Source organism: Seriola dumerili, unplaced genomic scaffold, assembly GCF_002260705.1.
Source record: "Seriola dumerili isolate Sdu_G_001 unplaced genomic scaffold, Sdu_1.0 BDQW01000116.1, whole genome shotgun sequence".
Lineage (NCBI taxonomy): Eukaryota > Metazoa > Chordata > Actinopteri > Carangiformes > Carangidae > Seriola > Seriola dumerili.
Window position 1 is genome coordinate 2,388,790 of NW_019174371.1, and position 6,990 is coordinate 2,395,779.

Genomic DNA, 6,990 nt, shown 5'->3' on the forward strand with positions numbered 1-6,990 from the left:
AGCCAGCAGTGTGGCGTCTGAGTCCCCATTCTCTTTAAAACTGTGAATAAAGTCTTGCAATGAGAATCTTGTTTTCATAAGAAAACCCTCTGGTTATGAAGAGAGAGTTATAATTCTGTAAGAAGTGGCTTCAGAAATCATTACTTTCTCACTCTGGCAGCTCTGCATTGCTGTATCCTTATATTAGAGTGTCAGAGGATCAGTTGGAAGTGTAGAGTAGAGTAAAGGCAGTGATGTCACGTCCAGTCAATGCTCAGTGCTTTTTACAATGCATTCTGGGGCTTTACTCACTTGTACATCAGGTGCACTAGAGCAATTTTGGCCTTGGATAATAGTCCAACACCTATAGCAGTTCACATACTGAACTGAACAAAGGACCACTTTACCTCTTGAACGCACTGTAGTTTTACTGGGACTGTTTCTTTGGTAGAAAGTAGTCCCAATGGAAACTGCTCAGAGTGTGGTCTGCAGGTAAGTCAGCGTAACAAAGACGGACCAGTCTATAATTCTTTCAGTGGCACAACCAATATTGTATTCATCCTTGTTGTAGTGGGTTGGCAGTGAGAGATTTAGCAGTGTATGTCTCAAAATGTCAGCGGATACTGTAAAACCAAAACTACTGTTTCTAGTTCTGTAGATACCATGAGGCATGGGCGGTGCGGAGGGGCTGCTTATGGGTCTCCAGCCCCAGATGTTTTCCCAATAGCCCAGAATCTTATATGAAGTTTATAATGTAACTTCAACTTGGTGCCATTTACTCTCAGTCTCTCTGACAGGACCGGCAAATCAATGGAGCTCTATTAGTACTTTACTGGTGAAATAGCCATTTATAGGTCACCTGACAACTTGCGGAGCATTCGGGGCTTGACTCTAAACACTTGATGGAAAGGACAGAGCAACCTGTGGACCAGGAGAGGAAGCTAGAGTTAGAGGGAGGAGAGAGGAGGAAAATATGTGATGAAGAACCAAGAGGAGAGGGGTGGAGAACAGGTGAGAGGAGGACAGCAGGGGAAGTCTGGATTTGAAGAGTGAAGAAGAGAGAAAGGGAGGGAAAGAATGAGGGAGAGAAGAGGAAATGAAAACTTGGAGAAAGCAGGTGAAGAGGAAGAGGGATGGGTATGGAGGAAGATTTGTCTCAATATTATTAGTGTGAACAGACTGACAAGTGAGTAATATGTGAATATAAAACACTTCCCACAAATACAAGAAAATACATAAATATCTAGTCAAACGGATCTGCAAATACACAAACAAATTCCACAGTTAAAAACGTATCTGTGAATACATTCAATTAACTTACAAATACATGAAAAGCATTAGTGAATATCTTCCTAACATTTACAACTTTCAAACAGACATTTGTGAATCAATTTCCCATTTGTGATGCGAAAAAGCATTTGTGGATCTCAAGCCTACGACTGTGGATTTGTATTTTACACTCACAGCTTCGAGACAAACTCTCTGCCGGTCTGTGGTCCGAGGCTGTTAAAGGACTGTGCAGCCCGGCTGGCCGAGCCTCTCCAGAGGATCTTTAACTTGAGTCTACAAACAGGGAGGATCCCGGTCCTGTGGAAAACATCATGTCTTGTTCCGGTACCTAAAGTGCTAACTGCCTCTTTCTGAACACCTGCAAGACCAAGGAGATGGTCATCGACTTTCAGAGGTCTGGGCCCAGGCTTTAGCCAGTCAAGATTCGAGGGGAAGGACATTGACATTTATATTTTCTTTGAGTGGAGGATATTTCCAGGGATGGATGAGTGGAGCTGAGAGAGTGGGAGAGGAAGAAAAGAGGAGGGAAAGAGAACAGAATGATCAGGAGTAGATCAAATAAAATACTAATATTACAGTACGTGTCCATGTTGTTTATCCTACGATGCAGCAGCACATATTATTATGGTCTGGATTTAAATGTAGATTTGTCATCTAAACATTAAATCTTTAAACTCTACTCCAGCAAAGTATAACAAAAATAAGTGTCAAGATTAGTGACGCTGTTTATGTCAAATTCATTCCTCACCTATGTCGTGTAAATTCAAAATAGTAGCATCAGACAATCTTTGCCTCTTTTTATGTGACAGTATTGAAAATTAGTCATCGTCAAAATCTGTTGTGCTGTGGTTTCAGACTGATGGAGACACAGAACAATTAGATTCAAATTATGATGCAGGCTCAGGATTGTTTTTTCCTGGGAAACTATCATGTTTTTTTCCCAAATGATGTACAAATGGCTTGATACAGTAAACAGTGCGTGTAGCTGCTGTGGCTGGGGACAAATTTCCCCAGGGGAGCATGTCCCCTGAATATAGACTGAAGACGGGGCTAAGCCCTGAATGTTCACTGTGTCTGGCTCCGCCCCTGCAATGAGGATTAAGTTCGCTGAGTTTGTTTGCAGATCACATGAAATCAGTGTTGGGGAGTAGTGATTCATTTTCTTTTTGCCATGTTTCTGTAGTTTGCTACTGAAACTACAAACAATTTTAGGCCATAAGAGGAAAGGAATGTTTTTTTTATTTTTGTTTTATCATTGCTTCTCTACTGTAATTGAACCCCTTTTACCCAGCCCCACCCTCTTTTTTCTTTCATCCTGACCCCAGGCAATGCATTTGTCAGGCAGCCACAGCCACACACTTGACCTTCGTGTAGCGCATGTGCAAAAGCCAAGGACAGGCGCTGCAGCATCATCATGGATAAACCTCCTGAATCTCAGCCTGAGGAAGAATCCCCATGGCCATACTTTTTTTTTTTACTACCAACTCTGACATTCTTTGCATTTTCAATTGAATTCAATTTTATTTGTATAGCACCAAGTCATAACACACATTTCTTCAAGGCAGTTCCCATGAATGGTGAGGTATTTTAGTTGTTTGGTTTATGTATGACGTGTGAGCAAATTGGTACTTTTTACATTAAACTCAACTGAGTGGCATTTTTTGTTGGCATGTGACTTTTTGTATTATATTTTGTTATTATTTCATATCATATATACATTGTCAATTTGATCATTTTTTTGTATTTGATACTTGTATTCAAGTATTTAGAACAACTTTTTCTCAACAACTTTAGTTAACCAAACTAGATTTTTGCTGTACAGTTCAACTTCTTCCAGTGTAAAGTATCTGGTATCTTGCAAAGTTATGCTTTCAAAGTAACTTCCCCAACACTGCATCAAATTTAATGATACACTGCTAACATCCACTCTTTCTAATGGGACAGTGGGACAGTCATTAGAAATTCATGCGGTGCAGCCAAGCATTGTTCAAACCTACAGAATTTTAATTTCAACTCTAGCTGAGACCCAAAAGTACTTAAATATACCAAACATGTCAGGCTGAATTTTGGCAAGATGTGTTTAAAAAGATGTACAAGACATCTTGAATATTTCCATTTGATGGAATAGGGCCTAACAACATGGAGTCTTGGTGTGTGAATATTTCACTCAGTGTAAATATCGTATAGTTGCTTCAAGGAAGCGCCGGAACAAGCAGATGCAGAATATGTATGATACTGTCAGACAGTGTGGAGTAAAATTATTTTCCCAAGCTTAAAGGAGAACTTCATCAAATACATCAGTGTATGTGTACAGGTATTGGAGGGTATTACTGCGTAAGTGGAAAAAATTGGATAAACACTTTAGTGGTTCCTGAGGGAAACGTGCAAAATCCGATAAATTGCCTCAAGTGATGGCATTTGAGTCAGTGTTGGGGCTGAAGACTACAAGTTTAAAAATGAAATAGAATCTGTGGATGTGGAGTTAGGAGGAAGAGAGCTTAGCGGGCTTCCATCACTCCTCATTAGCCGCTACAAGCAAAACACACTCAAATCTCCAATCGGACTATTGGCGGTTGAGTTTGTGGGTAATGTAGGCGTCTGGAAGAAGAAGAAGACACAGCATAAAAAAGTTTTGTTGCATCGATTGTGATACTTTATTTATAACTGCCCATCATGTGTCAAGACAAGGAGTACTCTTATAAAGTGACTTACGGAGAACTGAAAGGGGGAAAGTGTGCTGTGAAGAAAATACTGATTCAAAAGGAGGAGGGGGAAGGGTAAACGGTTACCTCACAACATTAACTTTTATAATATTACATTCACACGAATGTACGGCCACATGGGGAAGCATCGAGGTTGTGGGTGGAGGGAAGGAATTGGACACAGCATCAGATCGAGCCTGCTCCATTTACATTTCAGCAAAATGCAGTGGTAGTAGTGAGAGTCAGTTGGAGTGGAGGCAAACCAGAGAAAGCTGCACTGCAGGTTACACTGAATATGTGAAACATGCACCATTAGGGATGAATAATAGAAGGTGGTTGTGGTTCAGGTAGCATGCGATGCTGGCACTCTCTGGCTAGTACCAAGATCAAAGGGAAAGTCTTATACCTGAGAGCTGAAATAGACCGATTCAGTCTGAGAAATATGAACAGGTTGAACAAAAATTCACATCCACCATATTAAATACATGCACACACACACTCCCCCTACAACTAGTACTGGATAATTCCTGTGTTTGCTCTACTTTATTACTGTTACATTTACACCTGGAGAGTCCTATTCAAATGAAGGACACATCAGTACACAAATCTCCCCTTGAACTATATGATAATATCAAGAGGTCGCAGGGCTGAGGAGCAGGTGCCATGCTGTCATTGTGCCCACAGAGAGAGAGCCAAAGCTGCTGTCACTGCTGAGTGCTGCTGCATGAGCAGGCTGCAGAGAAAGGCCTTGGAGAGGCACTGGGGAGAGAGTGCACCGTTCAATCAATGTAATGAGAGCAGATTGGTCCTGAGCAAAGAAAGGCAAGAAGGGAGAACGGGAGAGAGAGAGGGAGTGGGTGAGGAGGGGTGGGGGAGGTATAAAGGGGAGAGAAGTACAGAGAGAGAGAGAGAAAGGGTGGAGAGGGTGGATTCTGGAAAGCGGTGGGGCAAAGAGAAAGAGAAAATGAGAGCAGATACAGAATACAGCCTCGGAGGATAAGGAAAAGTTGCTGATGGAGGCATAGTTGGAAAACAGGCTGAGGGCTCTGGCAAAACTGGTGACTGCTGGGAGAGACAAATAAACAATTATTTTATCAGCGCAGTGCTTACATGAAAACATGGGAGGCTGAATAACACAAAGGAGGCCGACCGCTGGGCACCCAAGACTTTAGCACTCAAACTGTCAGGGAAAAAGCACGAGACAAAGGGGAAGGCAGAGGCAAGCGTGACAAGACAGTGGGGAATACACAGAAAGAGGCGGTTAGAAGAGGAAAAAGCAATGCAGCTTAATTTTCTTTGTACTGCATCTAGAGACAATATTGATCAGTGAGAATGTCTCAGATGTTGAAATGTTGTTCATAGCAAGGTCCTGATATTTAATTAAACTGCCATTTCCATGATTTAGTCCATTAGCTTCTAATTCTCATATCGCCATCAATTCTGTCATTTCCACAGCAGTGACAACCTGGGCTATTGTTTGCGATCAGAGAAGCTGAACTTCCAAGAGGTCATTACTCATTTCTGGCATTCGTCTCGGCTCCGGAAGAAAAAGTCATAAATTATTTCTCTCACACATAATCCCGGTGCCAGAGCTGTGTGTCAATCACTTGAGAGTCACTCCCGGCGCCCTCACCTCAGTTCCGTCACGTCCGGCCCAGCGGATCATCTATCAGCGGGCGATCGTCCGTTTGGACGGGTACCCTCTGTTATTACCCTCACGTCCTGCCCCCCAGCTGAATTACAATTGCAGAGTCAGTGAAGAGCCAGGAAACTGAGAGGGCTGAGCCCGGGTAACGAGCTCTGGGGTGGGTAATTAATGCTTCCATTTCCCTGTTGGTATTGTCGGGAGGAGGGAGGCGGCATTGATCAGAGCGGGATCAGGCCGCAGGGAAGTGGGCGACAGGCCGAGGGCACCGTAGGGGGGATTAAGTCAAAATGTAAAACAGAAAAAGGCATGGACGGGTGGTGAGGCGCAATAGAGAGGGGGAAAAAAGAGAAGGGGGTCGGGGGTCTTCCGCAGGGGCTGGCTTCTCTGTCATAAAGCATGCAGCTCTGAGTGTCACTCGTTGGCAATAAAAAAACACACTGTAGTGCTGGGTTCTTCTATCAGACTTGTAAAGCAGAGACATCCAGAGGCAGAATCATGTGGAATCCAGAGCTGAATGTTTTACAGCAGATGCTGTCGATGCCCTACCTCAATGATTTATGAAAAAATGACAAATGACAGACAGACGCCTCCACGTCCCACAATTCAAAGTCTCAACAAACAAAGATTATAGACGCAAAGAATGGCGTATCAGGGTCAGTCAAAAGGAAAACACAACACCGTGTAATACATAAACAAATCTAACAGCTCACATAAGTGAACTGCCACTAATATAACAAGAAGTCAGGAGAAAAAATCCCATTGATACTGTGAAACAACAGAATCCGCAATTCACTTTTCTCTACCCTGAGGGACTTAGTCACCACGTATTAAAGGACGCAGTGCAATATATATATATATATATATATATATATATAAAGCCAGGAGCCACATGGGAGTAAGTGGAGTGACCGTGGCAGCCACCATCGCTCTTACTGCCACATCTTTAGCTGTAGTCTCCCTGACCCTGTCTCTGTTTGCCTGGGAGGCAAGGCCTGGCGCTGTTGACGATAAAACAAACAGACAGGCCCCATTTATACAGTCAGGTGTCATGACAAGGGATAAACAGACGACTGCTTTGGGCCTCTTGAGGCACAGTCTGCACTAATAGTAGGGGCTATCATCATCCTCATCCTCACCATCACCCTCATGATCATCATCATCAAGAGCAACGATAGTGGTGTTGGCAGAAGCTCCTAAGTGCCTGCTGGGAAACGTACAAGTACTGACTCAGATTGGACAGAACTCAAGGGTTGCACTGTTTACTTTGCTGGGCTGTATTCATTCGTGTCACTGAATTAATCGAGTAAAAAAAAAAAAGAAGAAAAAAGCAATTGCCGAAAACATTGCTGGAGAAGAGGTGGGGGCGAGGGA